The sequence below is a fragment of the Corvus cornix genome, chromosome 6 (genome assembly GCF_000738735.6).
Source record: "Corvus cornix cornix isolate S_Up_H32 chromosome 6, ASM73873v5, whole genome shotgun sequence".
NCBI lineage: Eukaryota > Metazoa > Chordata > Aves > Passeriformes > Corvidae > Corvus > Corvus cornix.
In genome coordinates, this window is record NC_046336.1 from 9,682,409 (window position 1) to 9,703,060 (window position 20,652).

Genomic DNA, 20,652 nt, shown 5'->3' on the forward strand with positions numbered 1-20,652 from the left:
TCTAAACTAATCACTGCAATTTGGCAATATAAATATACCGATGTTTCCTGGTCACTATCTAATACAGTATGAGGCTTGAAATAAAGGATTTCAGCCAACTGCTATTCAAATAAGGCTGTAAAAGCCTTAACTGTCTCCTACCCACTACAGCAAAGCAGTGGGACCCCCCAGAAAAGGCTGTTCCCTGAATTACTCCCAGCAGTCCTTCACTTCCCAGAGGATGCGTTCAAGTGTCTTGTGACTCGCAAGTATATGAAAGTTTCCTGTGAGTTCAGAGACATGGCTTGAAAAAGAAATCGTTAAACGAAATAAAAGAGTCTCCCACAGCTGAAACATTTCCCTCTCAAGTGATGAGGCTAACCAACAGTGGTCTTCTCTGCCAAAGGAAAATCATCGTGGCACGTCATCTTACAAAATGGTCACTTTACAGCTCCACCTAAACCCTCACTGGTTCCCTTTCTGTGTTTCAGTAGCCAAACCAGGCACTTCAAACCATGAACATTGCTAATATTCCAAGCATGTAATATCTAAGGCATCATTTTCACTAAAGTGTAACACATTACACTCAATGGAAACAGCAATGTAGCTGCAGACACACAGGCCGGCATTTGAAAAGAAAATTTTTTACTACATGTATAACTTTGTATCACAATAGGAATGATTTTTCTCTTTGTTCTGTGATCATAATAAACTTAACCCACACCACAGCTAGGGCTTCTCAACCTAAATAACAGCATAAGATCATTCCGAATATTAAACATGTTGAAGAAATAAAGAATCAGATCATATTTGACCCTCTGGAGTAAGCAGACAATTATTCTACTACAAAATAAAAAATAAAATATTTTGAGATTGCAGTTCTAATCTAGGTGTTTCTGATTAGTCAGCCCTAAGTGATTCTTACTGACAAGGCAGAGTTCAAATACGATCTGGTAATTGCAGCAACACCTCTTCACAAACAAATACACACTAAAAAAAAAATCCTACCCTGTTAAAAGTATTTACCTTTTAATTAGAGCAGCATGGGACAGATCAAAAACATTTCATATTCCACTACACCACAAAGATGAACACATCAATAAGCAATGGATGAAATTTAAAGCTTAGACCAAGTGGCTGCAATGAATTTCCATTCTCAATACCACATATGCAAAAAAAAATTTAAAAACCAACCCAAAAAAACCCCAACCACCATAGTCACTACTTTCATTTGGAAACCCAAATAGCTTAAGCCAACAAGTCACTTGCAAACAAAGCACATTCTCTCCTACAATTTGCTAGCTTCAAACATCTGACCTACAGAGTTTTCATCTGCATAAATGCATTTCAGCTTCTGCCACTGCAGCCACCACGGACCAGCTGGGAGCAAACTGCTGAATCAGTCACCAGCGGTTGCACAGCTCCTCTAAACACAAAACCTCATTCAGAGGTATGGAGACAGCACAGGAACAAACCAGCCATCAGTCCACCAGAGATCAAAAACCACCTCATCTATCTCAACAAAAGCCTGAAATATGCCAGCTAGACAGCTTCTCTTCTTTGGGAAGAAACCTGTTATTCCAGAGTACAGGGTTCTCAATGGCAGCAGGCACTAATACTGAAATGGTTTGTCGTGCCAGCTACCCTGGTTGGCTTCTTCAGTAGAGAAGGCTGACCATTAAATTCATCTCAGTCCTCTAAGTGGATGGCCAGCAGATGGTAGTTCACAGACTACCAATTTAGCCTCATTTCAATACCCCAGGATGTGGCACAGCTTTCACCCTAATCCCCTCTCACACTGAGGGAGCGGCTTGATCACTGCAGCCACAGCCTGAGCCTGTGGAGCTGGGTAAGGAGGAGTCCTGGGCCCTGACAGCCCAACCAAGCCCTTTAGAACATCTTCATCTGCCTCAAGACTGCAGCCAAGACCATCCCCTGACTGTTTGCTGCTTCCACGGCTGCTTAACAGCCGAGCATAAACCCGTCTCACATTCGAGCAAAACCTGGGGGTCGAGGGAATAACTGAACAAACATCAGTCCAAGGGGGCAACAACTCCATTTAGACCATCTCTAAGGGCTTCCTTACGCTTCACTTGTGGCATCTTAAATCTCCAAGCACATCTGTAACTATAGGCACCTAATTACAAACTCATGTGCAATTACACCCGGAGTTACTATAAATAAGCAAATGAGTTTCTAGAGATTTTGGAGGTTGATTGTGTGCTTGCAGAACCAGGCAGATCTCCCAGGACATCCCATCCCAGCTTCTGACACAGCCGTGCCCTTCCAGGGCAAATGGGCAGGCACATGGACATCACTGCTGGGTTTGAAGCTTTGGAATCCGTCTTTTCACCCACTGGTCACCAGCTTTGCTGTCTGTGGAAGTACTTCACTGCACTAAGTGCCAGGTCACATACCAAAGTCCAGAGCTATCAGGACAAAAAAGCTCCACACTTGCAGACAGAAAGTCACCGATGCAGACAGAAAGTCGTCTATGCCTTAAGTTCCTAGGAGGTAGAAATAATCTTTTGTGCCCTGCCTTTGAACTCACCTAGCAAGTACAAAAATACACATGCTGTGATTCATTCTGTGCACTCCAACATTACTTTTACGAAGCACTCTCTCTTCTTCTCCTTTGCAGGAACAAAAACCCACTAGTTTTTCAGCCAAGTTATAAAATACCATTATGTGTTTTTGTAGAAGCAGACTCCAAGAGCAAAGAATTCTGCTAATGCCATGCAGCAGCTTATTTTAATATGTAAAAAGGTACTTTCTGCATGTGTGGCCCCCCAGCATGTACCTTTTGAGCTGCATGTCTCCATTTCCATGGCAACTCGCTGTATCAGCAGGCTACGTAATCCTGCATAATACATGAAATTTGAAAATCCTAACTTGCTAGATGAAACAAATTTCCCAGATTTAGTGCAGTTCTAATATCTCTTAAAGGGGTCATTCTAAATGGATATATTAGCCCAGGAAAACCCAGTTCATATTTTTGTGACCATACAACTTCTGTATCTATAGTGGCATATAACCTTCTGCAAGAGCCAGTGCTCCCAACCCACCCAATACCCTCCTTTGAATAAAGATCACCCACTTGTAGCAAAAACCTAATTTCCAATATGAATTTCACTATTACCACCACACAGACACAACAATTCAGATCCCTCAACAGTTCCTACAAACACAGGAAGCAACCTGCCACACACAGTTTTGTTACAAATTTGGCAGAAAGTGGCACTGGTCCCACCAAAGGCGATGATACAAACTACAAACCAGCATCAAATATTTCTCATTCATTCATCATTTCCTCTGAGCAATAACAACAACTTATCAAAACAAAACCTACTAAAAAGGAAACAAAACATGAATGACAAGCAAGAGAGAAAGTAAACACACAAAGCAACAACAGAGGAACACATTATCTACTAATTATCTATATTATCAACAAATTTAAGTTATTTTGACCCTACAGAAATTGGGACAAAGCACACACAAAATCCCACCACAGTTAAACAAAAATTGCTCAATTACCATCTAGGGTAGCATCCCCCCTGGTCCCTAACAGCAACACAGAATTATCTACCAAAAAATCTTGTTCATTGTAGCAGTTCTCTGTTTCTTTACCTCTGAATTTGATGCAGTAAGTTTGCTCACCTTCTTCAACATGCTTTTCTGTAATAATTATGACTATTTCACAAAGTTCACTGCTGGATGATTCTCAGTCCCTCAAATTTTCTGACCATAATTAGTGACTGTAAGTCACTGGATCATTTTGCATAGGAACACTATGCTAGGAAAAAAAAACTATCTAAAAAACAACTTAAAATGTATTTTTAACACTATTCTGAACACAAAAAGAATTGATGACTATCTTCCATGTTCTAGCAGACAAAGCCACAATATCTACATTACTGCAGCTCAGCACTGAACAATATCTGGTCTCTCTTCAATTTTTTTATTTTTTAACTAAAATTATTTGCAGTTTTTGATCTTCAGCTAAGATAACAAAAGCCTGGACATATTTGTTTTATTGAACACCTAGTTTAAATATAACTAATGCATTGAAAAGGAAATATGCAGTAACATTTACTTTTCAACTAACATTGTGAGTTTGGAAGATACAGAAGTGTCTGTCAAAGTCCAAAAAAATACTTTACCCACAAGTTTCCAATTACGCATCTCCTCATCTTTAAAATCATTAACATATTTTGGATCTGACCAGTTCTTAGAAAACAACTAGCTCCTTGAATAGATCAGCATCCTTCCCAGAGAAAAGATAACAATCACAATCAGCATCAAATTTGCTCTAAGTGTACGTTTCTGCTTCATTACAACTAAATTAAATTAAATTTATTTTAAAATTGCACAATGATCAGCTAGAGTTCTTTCTTTATGATGGTATATTTTTCCACAAGTTTACATTATATATTTAAATATTACAGGAAACCAAAACAAATGTAGAATATTCTGAATGAAAGTCAAAAATATCTACACATCTCCCCCCCCCCCCCTACTGCTTAAGCAATGTTTTTTTCCAGTGAAGTTTTTTTTGTTTGGTTTTGTAATCTGACTCTCTCAGATAAATGCATCTTACCTGGTGAAAGTAAACTGATTCAGGCCAAGTTTATATATATATATATACAGAACATGAGTACAAAGAAATTGCTGTGTTTCAGTTAACTAGATAAAATACTCTCATCTCTTTTCTCCAGCAATCATTTGCCTAAACATGATGTGACCAACCACTTCTGCCATCCAAGTACTCAGATGCAAGAACTAGAAACTGTCAAAGAGAAATGGTATTTTTCCTGTATTATGTGTGCCCACGCCAGCTGGAGTCTCATTTTTAACCGCTACATTTCTGAGGTTAATTGCATTCTGCCCACTCAGTTTCAACTGGATTTTGCATTATTCCCTCCCTGTCTTCATCCTCCTGTGCTGCATTACTGCACACGGTTAAGCAGATTACCACATTCCAATGGACACCATGTTCCAGTGGATTCCATGTTCCTGGATCACTGCTTGAAATGATGCTCAACCACAGCTGCAGAAGCCAGAGTAACTTAGAAATACCTTGGGGAACTCTGCAAATTAACGGCACAATGGAAATGTAGACTCATTACAGACCCTGAGGAGGTGACGAAGAACAAAATTGCTCCCAAGCCTTTTCAAAACTTTCAACTGTTTTCCCCCATTGAGCATAACAGAATTAAACACAATGACATAAAGCAGTGAAGTATTATTGAAACAAACAGATGCATTCTATAGGTGATTCAGGTAGCCCTGTATACAGTCAGCGCTCTGTGGCAAGGGCTTCTTCAATCACATTGATCTGTATTAGACTTCACTCCTTCAAGTTGACATTTACCAGCATCTGCCTGCCAGCCCTTAGGGTTTTTTGGATTGTTTTGGGATTGGAGAGAGGGGCCTTGAGGGAACATAAGAATAGAGGGAAAAGGTAAGATAATTTACTTGGTTCAGCTGTTTGCAAGACTAACAGCTGGTAAAAGCACGTTGCTTTGTTCAAGTTGAAGGTAATCTTAACACCAATTTCGTAACTATGGCATTTTTAGTTTAGATTAGGGACTTCAAATCTATTAAAATGTCTGGTGCCACAGTGAATTTCACCATATATCCACTCCTGGCCACTCAAAATCTAATAAGAAAACTACGAGGACTTCGTGTGGTAACAAAGCTCTGAGTATTTCATACACCCTAAGCCTGCTTCACCTCCTCAACACCAACAGCTTCTGATACAAGGCATTCCCACAGAGCAAGTCAATCCCAGAGGGGCCAAAACAGGCCTTTCCTTTCAGCTGAGACACCCTCCTGCTGTCCTCCCCGCCTTCCACTGGGTCACAGCAGCCACACAGAGGAAAAAGCTCCTGCCTGGAGCACAGGCAAGCTGAGAAACAGGCAGGAGCTGGAGCACGAACAAGGATGGGAGGTGGGCAGGCACCGGTGATGGGCAAGAAGCAGCTGGTAAGAAATTCTACACAAGAGAGCATCACAGACATAAAAATACTGAGAAAATAATCAGCCAACAGGCACCACTCCTGCACCTACACAAGGCCTGAAAGAGGGGTCTTAGAGATGGCAAAAGCACGTAGTGACAGATATTAAACACACTGACAAGTATGGTCACCTAAAGCACTTGAAGCTGTCTCGTTCACACCTACCTAATTCTGATTGCTTTATATTGCAAACTTAATTTTCGTAACTTCTTAAGAGTATTTTTATTTAGCTTTTTACATGTTTTCTTCCCCATTCAACATTGAATGTATTAGCATTACGAAAAAAACCAAAAATGGCAGCATTTGAATTCATTGCAAGTTCATCCCCATTCTTACAGATTCTCAAGATGATCCCAGAGATTTCTTTTCCAGGATAGAAGATAAAAGTGAAACAAACAAGGACAAGAAAGCTCTGTTCACCTTCCTGTGAAGGAGCATGAAATGTCCAGATCTACCATGAATACTCTTCCTCCTCACCCCCACTGTCACAGTCCCTGATGCACAAAACACCAAAGCCCCAGCCTGGCACAACACTGAATACCATTCTGCTCATAACTTTGAGCCTGATTAAAACATTATTTCATATATACTAACAATTCTGGAAAACACATGATAAATTGGGTCTCTTCACAGGAACAAGATGTTTTCCTTCAAAAGGAAAAAAAAAGGAAAAAAAAAGTAAAAAGAAAACCACTATGATCCCTTCCAAGCAGATTCTTCAAAATCTGTTCAGATGAGGCATCCTTTTCTTTTCTTCCAAAAAAAACCCCAAAAGGTCTTCAATTACATTTTTCCTAGAAGCAGTGAAAAACATGATTTCTGCTTGTCAAAAATCAACTCAGTGATAGACTCTTAGCACACTTGAAAGGCTTGTGTACTGCAAAAGTAGAAAGTAGCAGCAGTGCTAACAAGAAAATTGTCATGGAAAAAATTTAGATGCAATCTGAATAAAACAATATTGTATAAATGTTGCAACAATACCTTTTACCTCACAACTTTCCAAAAAATTATATAAGGTAATGGAAATCTGAAAAAAACCTGATGAAAAAGCAGGGTAGCTTAGAGCTACACTATAGTTCATATCATTATCCTAACAAAATTAAAATCAAAATTGAACTATATGCCTATTTATAATGAGTGACATTTTTGCATCTCATTGCCCTGTGTTTTAGACAAGAAAGAGATGCCATAAATGTCTACATAATTCAGCAAGAAACTGTTTATGAGCATTTAAAATGCAACCTCTACAGCAGGTCAGGTACAACAGTGTCTCACCAGGCCTGCTGGTCTCCAGGTATTTGTCCCTTGCAGAGTCTGTTTGCATTGAACAAATGGACCAGAGGATTGCACTGAACTGTGCAAGCTGAGAACAGGGGATTCCCTGTATTGGGATTGCCCACATCTGCTCCTCTCTGACCTGCACAGAGGTGAGGATGTTCTCAGCTCCTTGCAGAGTGGCCCTGAACTCACCCAACCTCCAACAAACAGCTCAACAAAGTGATGGTGCCTCAATTTTTGCACTGATGCACAGGGCAGGAGAGGAGGATTTCAACCACCTAAGTGACATTCACATGAGTTGCACAAGCTGAACCAACTCAGATTAAAAGACAGTGAGTCCTTTTCAAACCAAGTATAATCCAAAAATTATTAGACATATGCAGAAAGAGCTCAGAAAAAATATACAGCCTCATAAATTGACTTGAAGGACTGAACAAATTTTAGTACGACAATATGCTCCAGAACAATATGTTCAAAATGAGGGTACTATATTTATATATGAACAGTATGAGGATACAAGGAAAATATCTGAGGACGTGAGAACAGAGCTCCCGAACAGAAGGAAAAAGAAGAAACTGAAACACTGTAGAGGTACCTGACACTCTAAAAACAAAACAATAAAAATTAGTTTAACAAAGAAGTTGATTAACTAATTTTTACTAATACCTGCTACCCGCTTGCACCTTTTTTACTCAACCATTCTCAAAATAGTGGGAAAGGAAGAAAAATCACAGGAATGACACTTCCAAGGAAAACATAAAGGATGAAAAAAAGAGAGCAAACACCAGTACAGGTAAAAGAGAGATGAAAACCACCAGCACATACCTGAAGTGAGACAGGAGTACTGGGTACAGGCTGCAAGGAACTCTAAGTATGACAATGGACAGGAATAACCAAAGAGCAGCAGCAGACAGACGGGCAGGACATCAGAACTGGGTAAGGAGGATGCGTGGAGCAGGACCTAAATTGCTGTGACCCCTGCAACAGGGCATGGCCAGTGGCACCCTCCCAGCAAGGCACAACATATGCCAGAGCTGTATTCCTCCACCCCATCCCAAGCCTTGCTCCATCCCTCCCTTTGCTGCAAGGCAGGAAACAGGCCAGTTACACCCAGTCTTTTATTCCCATGCTGGGGCTAAAGAATCAGCATGTGTATGAGGAAACCTCCTCTCTGCTGGCAGCCCCCAGCTCCTGTGATTCTTGGACAAAAGGCTGTGCAAACAGGGGCAGCTTCTCTCCCCCACAGTTCCTCCTTCCTCCCCTTCTTACATTCTCTGACAATAATTCTTCAAATAGGAGGTAGAGAAGAAGTTGCAATCTGAAGAGTTGAATATCACTGAGTGTACTGCACAAATTCCTACCAAACCAAAAGCTTCTGTAATTCTTAAGAGAGTAACATAACTAGTCTGACAATTGTCAGTACTGGCTTAGTATTATATTTAAATGCTATAAACATGAATTTTCAATTTTTTAAAAATGAATATACACATAAAATCACTTTATATTAGATCAGCATCCTATGGGGATCAAATTCAGACATGATGCAAAGAAGAAAATTTTAATTTTAAATGATTCTTGCTTGCTAAGGCTAAATTTGATCCGTTCTTGTGAGGACTACCAGTTGGAAACACAAGTGAGAGAAAATGAACCACAGCCTCTGTTTTTGACACACTGTGTGCTGTCCTCTAACTCCTAAATTCCTCATGTCAGATCTGTGCAGATGATACTATTTCACTGCTCACTTTTCTCACAACCAACTTTTAGCTTATTTTACAGAGTAAACAACATTATTACTAAATCCAGGCCAGATGATCCCTGCCAACACTCAGACTCATCACTGTGGGCTGCATTACAGCATGATCTTACACAGCACCATCTCGTTCCTACTTCTAGCATTTATCAATAAATTACTATTTTGATCCAGGAGCTCTTCATCTCTCTCCAGAAGAATGTGGTATCTTCAAGAGATGCTTCTACGGGTCCACTTCTTCTCATATTTATAAACACACCATAACTGTAGGAACCTGCTAGAAAATTGTCCTCCATCCTTTAGCCATGCTACCACTATGTTTAGATGGGACTACAATGTGTTATCTAAGAAAAAAATCAGTGTCAAAGTATTTACTGCCCAAATAGCCCTTCCACCTGTCCTTTAGAAAAAGGAAGCAAATCATTGCCCTGCAAGGCAGTTCTGGCGTGGACTGCTTCCAAGCCATGCTGCCCTGCATGCTCCAACATATTAGTCATGCCTGCACATACAATATATATAGAAGCTGCTAACAGAGATACAAAAGACTGAATGTTAAATAAAAAAGGGAGATAACACAGCAAATCCAATTTAGGCTGAAAAAATACCATCTGTTCCAGTTAAAATTTCTTCCTCATCTGTATTATCATCAGGAGCCCTCCGTTTGTTATTTATTATTTCTAGATAATTGTTTCTAGATATTGTTTCTAGATAATTGTTTCTAGATATTGTTTCAAGTATTAGGAGGTTTGCACAAAAGCCACATTACTTATTCAAGCACCACTAGCTATCACCAGAAGTACCAAAATAAAGTTGGAAGTGAGCCACAAGTGAGTTTGGTAAACTTCACAAAGTGTAAAGTAATTCTCCCCCCTACTTTTATATGTATGTATGTGTATATACATATATAATTATAACAACATAATTACAACTATGTCAGCATATCAGAGCACCTCATACTGAAAAGTGACCCTTAAAGGCAAATGAAAAGCTTGACCTAAAAGAACCATTTCCTTGCACTGGCTACTTACCCTGCTCTGTGATCACCTGTTGAAGCTTTCCTTTGTCACTGCTATTCAAGCTGGGATATTTTATTTACATTTGGCTGCAAGCACTAGGCAGTGGTTAGTAATACACTAATAATCAAAACCAAACAGTAGCCTTGGATGTAAAGTGCCCATGATCACATGAGGTCAGAAAAAGGACTATACAACCAGTTCCCCCCATCTGACTGATAAGAGAACTTAAGTGCTCACTAGCTGTTAATTAGGAGTTTTAGCAGCAAGGAAAATGAGAATCCAAATGAATCCTAAATGCAGGGATTCTAGAGTTATCATCTCTATAATGCATCAATAAAAATTTTATTTTGGAGTAGCTACCTGAAAAGTGGTCAAAAACTGGTGAAGAGAACACTTCCAGCATCATTAATTCTATTCTATTAATCAGGTTCTCCCCATTAATTTTTTGGTAACTGAAGAGCAGCACATTTGTAGTGGATGAATATATACAAACACCTGAAGTACTTATGGAAGATCCATCAGAGTGGAACCCCACAAAAGAAAACTTGCTAGTTAGTTCCTTATTCTTTCATTTAGTTATAAAGCAGGCTATACAACACTGAATTTACATAAAAATCATAACTAAGATATATCCAGGGCTGTTGCCCATCTCACCCTCCAGTGCTTGAGAAAGTTGCTTAAACGGGAAAGAAAACTGGCTTTAGGAAGGGATTTAAAAGAGTCTCAGCATTAATTTTACACTCTGCACCTAGACAACTTGAAATTCAGTCCATGAGCTTTTACAGCCACACACAATCCAAGCAGAACTTTTTGCTCTTCATGTGACATACAAGTCACTGCTCTATCACTGAAAAAGCGCATGAGAAAGTTCAAATCATTATTAATTTCTATTTAGAAACAGCAATTTGAAAGTAGCACTCACCTACAAACTTCCCATGCTCTCTCCCTTGACTTTTATTAGAAAGCTTTATACCTCTAGACTTCCAAACAGTGATGGAAGTATACCAGTTACTTGGAAAAAGTTCAGGCATGCACACATACCTGAATGTGTGCATTAAGATGAACGGAGGCAGGATACCTCACGTTACCTCAGGATAAGGGAATACAGACAAGCAGTAGCAATGAGTAGCTTTCATGCTCTGTATACCCTTTTGCCTTGCATTAACTTGTTTCTGTGTCACAAAATAAGACATTTACAGCCAAGATTACAAAAATTTATTCTGGACCACTTCTTTTTGTTGGAAGATATTTCAACTATTAATTATGTCATTTCAAAGACCAAGAGGGAGAAAAAAATCACGCTGTAAAGGTACAAAGAAATGAGAAAATCAGTCGAAGCAGCTCTCAAGCATACTTTTAGATTACCATGGTATACAACTGATTCGTTTATATTAAATACTTCTGAAAGAGACAGCAAGCTGGCCCAGAGAACCAACAGCGTGCAAACTGTGAAAGTCTCCCTGCTAACATAAAGCAGGTTTAAGTGGAAAAAAACAAAACAAACCAGTTTCAGTAGACACTGAAAACCACAGGACTGAAAGCTGTGACAAACACAGATTTCTCATTCCAAGACTTACATGTTGAGAATAACACAAAGATTTGCCTACAGAGACTGAGGATGTATGTCCACAGCTGATACACACCATGAGCTTTGAAGCTTAAGATGAGAGCACCTTTCTTTTAGTATTATCAATACAGAGGATCATTAAAGAAACAAGAGGTCACATAAAGACTACAACCATTTCAGCATCCTTTCATGTCACATGACTACTTGTTACCACACTGCACGTTCAAAGATGTAACACGCTACTCTCTGTGGCCAACATGCTGCTCTCTCACTGCCAACAGAGATCTCACTGCAGTCCTGGTTTTGTGCCCATTTGCCTTGCTCCACCTTGCACTTGTCTGGGAGGAGTGAGGAGTTTGGGGTTGGAATCCACCTCTGTTTCTCAACCATGGTGAGCTTGGCATCTCCAAGCCACATCCTGGGACTGGGTTTCAGGTCCCAGTGGCTCACAGGAGGGAAGGCAGAGCTATCCCACTGCCATTGCTGCTGGTGAAAATCTTCCCTGTGTGTCTTAATTTCTCTACTCTAATGCAAAAGGGATAGTGCACATCACATATAAAGGCAAGAAAGTTTATTCAAAACTATAAAAGGCTACAAGATCTTTTTGATACTGCAACAGCAAATTCAGAAATAACTATGATTTTCTCAGGGCTTCTGAAGCAGAACACTTCACCAAAGGCAAACGCACATCTTGAGATGTGAGCAGCTGCTCCAGAAGAGAAAAACTAGTTCCTTGTTCTCCTCTCTCTCTCTTTTTTATTTTTACACAACCTGATTTTGAGAAAAACATTTGGGTTTTCGTTACCACAGGAGGGCAGGAGCATGTAACGCTCCTGTCGATTTCTTCTCAGAGAGAGCAGAACAAACAGTGGGAGCTGGAATGCAGAAAGAGCCAAGTCAGAGACCCGGAGCGTGATGAAAATTCAGTCCTACCAGCGGAGTTAACTGCTTGTTAATGAAGGCGTATGCATCCCATCTGCTGACTACAGAAGAGCTGGAATGGGTTCAAAAACAGCCCAAGACAGACATACCATCAAATACACGATATGAACGTTGTGATCCACACTCAGTTTACCCTGTGGATTTTGGCAGGGCTGACTGCAGACCCAAGACACACATGGGCACTGAGGTGACAGGACATGAACCGTGTCCTTGTCACGCGTTAACTGTCACTGCCCGGTGAGAACAGGAATCCTTCCAGCAGAATTTGTTTATTCATTAATTCTGATTTCAGGAGAAAGTTCTGGCTTGCACCCAGCAGCTAATTGGTTCAATAAACAGCATCTCAGTTTAGAAGAAGAAAACATGATACTACAGTGAGAGCGTGTAACTGAAAGCTCGATATCTGGGTATGACTTAGGGCTTCTCCGAAGAGCTGCACTGCAAAGAGAGTTTTAAAAGACAAGACAGGATACAGTCTAAACGCAAGAAACAACTACCAACATTCATTTGAATACTTCTTATGGGGAAGAGAAAAGAGAAATTACTACTGTCCCTAATGATGACCCAAAACACAGAAAACAAATTTATGGATGAAGTCACGGAGAAAAAAAAAAATCCAGCTTGTTGTATTTAAATTCTGAATTACTACTCACAGGTATATTTAAACTTCTGCTCCCTCCTAGCTAGGCCTGTCACACACAATATGCTAAAAGCAAAGCTGCCAAACAATTGAGTATTCCAGAAAGCAAGTATGTAGTCCACCGTGAAAAACAAATATGATAACCTGAAGTCTCTGATCATCCACATGCTGTCAGAGAGTTCAAAAGAACTGGAGGGACTACCGAAATAACATCTGCTGCACAAAAACAAGCTCCCAGGTATCTTAATTTGTGCTATTTATTAATATGAATTTCCCTTTTCACAAAAAGGAGCAATCTAGAATTTTAAATTCAATAAAGCTTATGCAACTGCCAGTATTATAAAATTCTCTTAAGTAAGTAATATTTTTGGTTTTGTAAGTACTGAACAATAGCCATCACATTTGAAGAACTATTAGAAAAGTAATTGTCACAGATTGAACATATTCGCAAGAATATTTGAGCTGAGGCTTCATTTAACCCATACATCCCTTCAATAAGAAATTTGTGCAAATCACTCCAAATTCTGCATATTATATAGGATTTTTCTTGGCTTTAGACCCTTTGATTGTACAATCATTTCTCTACATTAGACATTTTTAAAAGTCATGTACTCTAATGTGCTACATCAGAAGCAACAGCAAAATGGGTTTTCATGCTAAGTCCTTCACATTCTGCTGTGATAAGCATTTTGCAGGACTACACAGATGGATTCTCTGTTAGCCCTTCACTTCCTTGTTTAGGAGGTCACTTTTTTTTCCATTATTTCTTTTTATATAGATCTATTTTTGACTGCAGTGGACTTTTGTTTATGTATTAAGCCACCTGATGCCTCCAGGAGACATATAGTTTGCTAGTGAAGTCATTTTCTCTCTGCTACACACAGTGACTCCGTGTAACTACACACTTCTAAACAGGAGTTGGTATTTGCAGCAATCTGCAAAAGACTCCTGGCTGGGCAGTTATCCCTTGGAATTCAAACAAAAGCACAGTTCTGCTTTTCTGAAGTAGAGGGGGAAGGGGAATATAACAGAGCACAAAACTCCAACATCACAATTTCAGAAATACATCTGTTCATCTAATGAAGAGAATAACGATCGCTCAGTTATTTCTTTGCCCTGGACAGCTGCAGGTTGATGGGGGGGTGTTGAGTTGGGAGAGAAGTACTGAGAGAGATTATAAGGTGTTTTAATTTCTTTTCTAATGAGGATGGAATGATGCTAGATTAGGTCTAACACAAACAAACAAATAAGACCGAAGCTAAAAGTCTGAACCTTTCCATGGCACAATGCACTTTACTCAGCACCTGCAGTTGCACTGTATGCAGAGCTTTAGCTAATTATCTACAGATTTACTACAACCTTCATTACTGTGCAATATAAGCTTTGTGACACACTGAATAGCTTTCTTTTGTTAAAAAAAAAAAGTACCTATGCAACAGTTAAAAGACAGTTTAAAAGAGCTTTTTTTTTTTGCTCTAAGTATTTTGACACAACATGAGTATTTCCTCCCAGGACAATTCTGAATAACCACTATTAATGCTGTGTATTACAAAACAGATCATAACTTTCAGCATAAAAAAAATTTACAACAGTCAGAAATCTTACTATATAGGGGACTGGACAGTTCACGTGCTACAATTACACAGACTACCACTACTGGCAGTCACAGGACAGAAATCCCATAACAAAGAGAAAGCAAAATCCCCTATTTGCCAAGATTTAGATAGCTGGAGCACAGGCAAGAGAAAGGAAAAGGAAAAGAGAGAAGTCTGACTCCCCACTATCATTGCAGCACCTCGGCTACAAACAAATATTGGGCCCTGGTTGTTTTGGCTGCCAGTCAAGTATTTCTTCATAAAAGTAATAAATACACTTACTTTTCTTCCCAGTCAACACAATATGCTAGACCAATGGATTGTAGCGACCATTCAAACCGTCATGAAACTCTTCAATTTCTGATTCAATACTAATTCCTATTAGGATGTAGACACTGAAAACACAGCTAAAAACAACAGTAAATCCTAAAGAGGTTTTGCCATATTTTTTGAAGTACTAACAACGTCATCTGTAATATCTAATAGGTAATTAAAATCCATATATATCTGTACATGAAATATAGATACACTACAGTTCAGTGTTCACAGGTATTGGGGTTTCAAGATTATTTTTATTCTTTTACATAACATTATTTAATCTTGCATTTTCATACCCATCACTATAAATAATTATTCTAAACTTCTAATAGACACAATTTTTTGACAGGATAAGTGTTAAAAGTACTGTATTATAGTAATATATATGTTGTTTGCAGCACTACGCAGAATACTTCATACGTAAGTGAATCATCAATCATCATACAGAAGTCTTAAGTAAATTTAGGATTCTCGCAATTCTATCACTTACTGTTTCAGAAAACAGTTTTTGTAATTTTAATTCTTACAACAAGATCATTCTGCATATCCTTAACCTGAATAACTCACACTGCTTTAATACATGCAAACAAGTGGAAGAGTGACAAGCTACTGATACCAGATATATTAAAAGAAAAAACCCCTAACATTTGATTTAAACCTCCCTTTCTTGATGCAGTTTTCATACACCAAACCACGTAAGACAGAGTGAACCCTAGGATTAAAACTGATTAGCCACAAAATATAAATAATAATTCATGTACCACCCTTCCCAAAATTTGACACATTACATTAATAACAAGTCTATAGCCACAAGAAAAGTCTCTATGCATCTATTAATCACTAGGAGTCAAGTACGTGATACTAATCACTGTTCTGTTTAACAACTCCGTAAAGCAAACTTTTGACAGATAGGTGATGGAAATCTGCCATCAATTCCCAAAAAGTGTCTGCTTTCAGTCACATCCCTGTATCGACACTTTCACTAAGTCAACAAATGTTTCAGCACCAAAACAATGGTTTCACATTCCTTATGCAGAAAATCTTCTCACAGACATCCATAGGATTTCTGGAATTAATGCAAAACGAAATCTCAAGCAAACATGTTTTGCAACCCCAAATATAGTGAGTTTAGAAATAGTTGGTGAAAAACTGCTCAAGCTTGAAATTTTTTTGCCTCCAAGTGCATGTATCAACCTGTGGGCTGAAAGGAGTGGGAGACTAGAACATGGCTAAGTTAAAATTGCACCTCATCACAAACAAGCCTCACTATTTAATAAGGATGCACTTCAGAACCCCTCTCCAAAGCAATACCAACCACGAACGAGATCTGTGCTACAGAAAGAACCTATTTTAAAGCCTAGCAGTCAAAGCAGTGAGTGAATTGAGATGTGCTGCAATATTTATGCAGCCATTATAATGCAAATGCAGAAGGTATTAGAAAGGCTATTTGCATTGGTGCACAGCCCCTTCAGTCTGCGCACAATGCCGACAGAAAGAACAATTAGGATGCATGCATAACAAAAAGACTCCGACCACAGGGTAGGCAGGTCCACTGAACCGGATACAATATCTACGGGATCAACAGGGCTCCATGGAAATACTGTCTGCTGGATCACACCATACCTCTTGTTCATACTTAGAATATGAAGCGTCCTTGGGCACAAAAGCGTATAAGGGATTAGCACAGCAAAGGTGAGAGCAAGCTACAACCCATTTAACGCGAGCACCAACCTCATGTCTCACAAGACAGCAGCTGGGCTGGAGCACAGCTCGGTCCCCAGGGCTGCTCCTCTCGGCAAAACCCCCCCACCACTATCAGCAGCAAACTTTCAACTAGGCTAAAAAATAATAAATTAAAAACGGGTACATACTTTTCTGTGGCAAAAAAAAACGTTCTCCAGCACTTGTTGTGACAGAAAGGGAGGCAGGCGTGCAAACCACAATCTAACATACATCCACTCTGAGAACAGACTATGCTTTTGCAGAGAAAGCAAAAAACAAACTAACAGACTCAAGTATTGCCTTTTTTTTTTTCAACACGTACACCTGAATGGTAAAATAATACTAAAAGAACCAAGTGTACAGGCAAATGGTTTTTTTATACAGGCAAGCCAGATTGTTTTAAAATGTTCTTTGACCGTGCACCCCAGTATTTATCCACATGAATTCACAGCCTCTTAATATATCCTCACACCAGTCAGCATGTCTACAATTATGTGATGGGCTCTGATCTCTCACGTATCTCTCTTGTAGAGCAATACAGATAAAGTACTTCTTAAACCGTGAGAATCTTAAAACAATCTAAAATCACCACGCGGCACAAACTTACTTTTTTAAAAGAAATTAGAAACTGTACATAATTTCTATACAAAAAAATACATTACCTGGAGGTTAATGATGAAAAAATTCTTAGTCATTAAAATTCCCTTTTCATCCAGAGACCCGGATATACTGAAAATGCCTTTACTGAACCGAATTTGATGTTGTAGAATTCCCAGATTTGTAATAGTACGTGATGTGTATTTCACAACAGAGTCAAGGCAAAGCAATGCAACAATAAACAAGCAAATTAAGGTCAATGGCTAATACTGCAAACATTACCTTGCTTATTATAACAACCTGTTACATTTTATCCTGGTCCATTTTGTAACACAGCAAGACCACTCTATCAAACAGACTAGACTATGTCAGCCAGTACAGTTTCCACGAAAAGGAGAGTTCTTTTTATCTGTACAATCAGTTGTAACTGGCTTTTTAATCTTCACTACTGCATCCTCCCCAGCCCTCTCACACACACACAAACCCACCAAAAAGAGAGACAGAAATATCTCCTCTGAGATGCAGTTGCATGCAGCAAAAATAAATACAAGGTACTACAACGACAGAGCGGAAAGCAAGCCTCGCTTCAATTAAAAGAGCACCACTGAAAAATAAAATCAAAAGCAATGAGCCTCGAAGCGTTCTGGGTGAGAAATGCCACTGGCCAAGCTGAACGGGAGGGTATGGCGGGCTGGACATGAGGACATGGCACCGGCTCTTCCTGGACACCTCAAACCCAGGCACTGGGGAGGGCAGGGGCAAGGTGGGCATCAGGGACAGCCATCCCGGGGGCTGTGGTGGGACACGGGAAGGGGCAACGCTGCCTTCCCCTCCTGCGCACACAAGTTTTCATCTTTCCTCAGACATGAAGGAGAACCTGCTCCTAGAGAGACACGGCTCCTTCCTAGCACCCACCCAAATTCTCCACAATGGTGTTTTGGAACCACTGAGATCTCTTATTAACTCAGTTTTATTTCCTTACTACCATACTAAACCTTCCCAAAACAGAGCTTTGTTATTTACTGGGCTTCCTCAGCCTTGCCAAGAAGGAATCACAGAATGTGATCCTTCCCATTCCGAATATGCAGAAGATGCTTTGACAGCCGTAATTCAATTACCACGCACGAGCACCATGCCCACATGCAAGCACCTGCATCCACCTATTTCACGGGTGCCGGACACAGGTCGACAGGTGCCGGCTCGTGTGGTGACAAGCGAGGACTGCCACACACACACTGTTCCAGCAGAAACATGCTTTTCTAGAAAGCCACAGCCAAGTCACAATCAATCCAAGGGTTTCCTAAAGGGCACACGCACAGCAGTTATCTTCCAAGCAATTAATCTCTGTACATAGGCTAACAGCGCAGGAAGACAGCTGGAGAAAATATTCCTCGTCTGAAGGAATCCCTTCAGTCACACGAAATTCCTGGAGGAGAATACACTCGTCAGTGAGATTTAAGTGTCAACATAACAAAGGAACGCCCCTCCCAGCACCTCCTGCCTTACAGATATGTCAGGCTGGAAAGGAAAAACTACACCGGGAACAGCAGCTATTCGCAACCAGCACTGTTCATCGACCCTCCCTTGCCATCAGCCCAAACAAAAAATGCTGGGCATTGTTTCTAGAAAGAGTAGATAGAGGGACATGGAAGAACACAGCATCCTCTTTGAGGGTTCCTCGGTATTCCTCAAAGGAAGGCTGTCGACACAAGGAGAGCCTTGTCTGGAATCATCTTTGTGTATTACAAGGTTACATATAAAATTAGTTTTGCCTAATATACATGTTTTGCCTTGCCACACGTGCAGAAATGCTGATGGCTGACAAACAACCTAAAGTTAAAGGAATACAGCTTCAAATTAGTAAAATAATCTCCCATTTTACTCGTCCACAGCAAAGAATAATTGCATAGAAAAACAAAACAGTCAAATCCAAATCATTCAAGGGGAATTAAGAGGATGAGGGTGTTACTAAAACTAAAATGTATGCACAGTAGTGTAATAACAAATTCATAAGATACTGTAAATCTTTCCTAAAACCAGACTAGGTTTATATCAAGATCACCATACAACATATGTCTGAAATATGGCTGTAAATAAGTGTGATTTAATTTGACCACCACCTACTTTAAGCCCTTGATTTTATAAATAGAAGTATATAATAATGACTAGTGATTTTAAAAAAACCAAACATACACACACAGTTTAGAGGGTAAAAAGAACAACATATGAAGTCAAACAGGCAAACAAGAAACCGTAGAAAATTAAGACCCTGAAGGTAATTACCAAAACGATCTTAATTTCTATTCTGATAGTTAAAAAAAAATCCCCACCAAGTACTGCAGCAATGACAATACACACAATTACAACTCCTCGATCATGAATATTCTGCCTCAAAAGTGTCTGCACATGTGCAGAACTCAATGCTTCCACAGTCCCATCTCAAAAACACAAAAATTACCAGTACTATTTCAGCACTTCGCAATTGTTTTCTCACACGCTGTGACTTTTTATTCCATGTCCATACCTGCTCCTAAATAGGATGGACAAGTGGAGCAGCAACACAGTTTCACCAAACTTCAGTTCTGCTGAATTTCTGTGTAGCTCACACCCAGTCGCAATTTTAGTCAACGCGGCCGTTCACCTTCCTAAGGTTACTACCGCTTTTGAAGCATTTCCTAGAGAAAGACACGAACAACTCGGTGAAGACGCCTTCTACAGCCACAAATACACGCGGGAAGCTGTCACACCGCTTTTCTCTGTCACACCTCTCTGTTTTAAATACCGGGAAAATCACCTGGCTAGACAGGAAGGCGACGACTTTTGAAACGAGATTCTGTCTCCGTGGCTCCATCAGAACTGCCACAATAAATACATCGGGCGAAACAGGAAAAGAGCCTCACGCCTATGCGAGAGGGTGGGGGACCGCACTGACACAGGCAGAGGCAGCTGTAATCATTACCCGCACGCCGGTAATCATTACCCTGAGCGCCAGTGCCACTACACACACGCCAGCTCGCTTCAATTTCGCTGTGCCAGCTCCCGGCACCGAGAGCTGGCGGGGAGGAGGAGAGGTGAGGCTGTGAAACGGAGCTTCCTCCTTTCTTTTTGTTGTTATTGTTGTTGTTGTGGCGGTCGCTGCCATCGCCCGGCGGCGCGGGGCAGTCCCTCGGCCGAGCCCCGCGGGGGCGATGACCGCCCCCGGCCCGCCCCACCTACGCCGGGCCCCGCGGA

At 40.2% G+C, this 20,652-nt stretch overlaps 1 protein-coding gene across 3 annotated transcripts in view; it reads right to left on the reverse strand.

The window, feature by feature from the left end:
• Positions 1–20,652, reverse strand: part of SHOC2 (SHOC2 leucine rich repeat scaffold protein) — a 65,670-nt gene that overhangs the window by 44,716 nt on the left and 302 nt on the right. Inside the window, exon 2 of one of the 3 annotated variants that reach the window (XM_039553916.1) lies at positions 19,946–20,096. The exons of 1 other annotated variant lie outside the window; for it this stretch is intronic. The gene's annotated coding sequence lies outside the window, so the exon portion shown is untranslated. Of the gene's footprint in view, positions 1–19,945; positions 20,097–20,215; positions 20,304–20,652 lie in introns of those variants that run through there. One more of the 3 variants, XM_019293875.3, reaches the window with a different exon arrangement.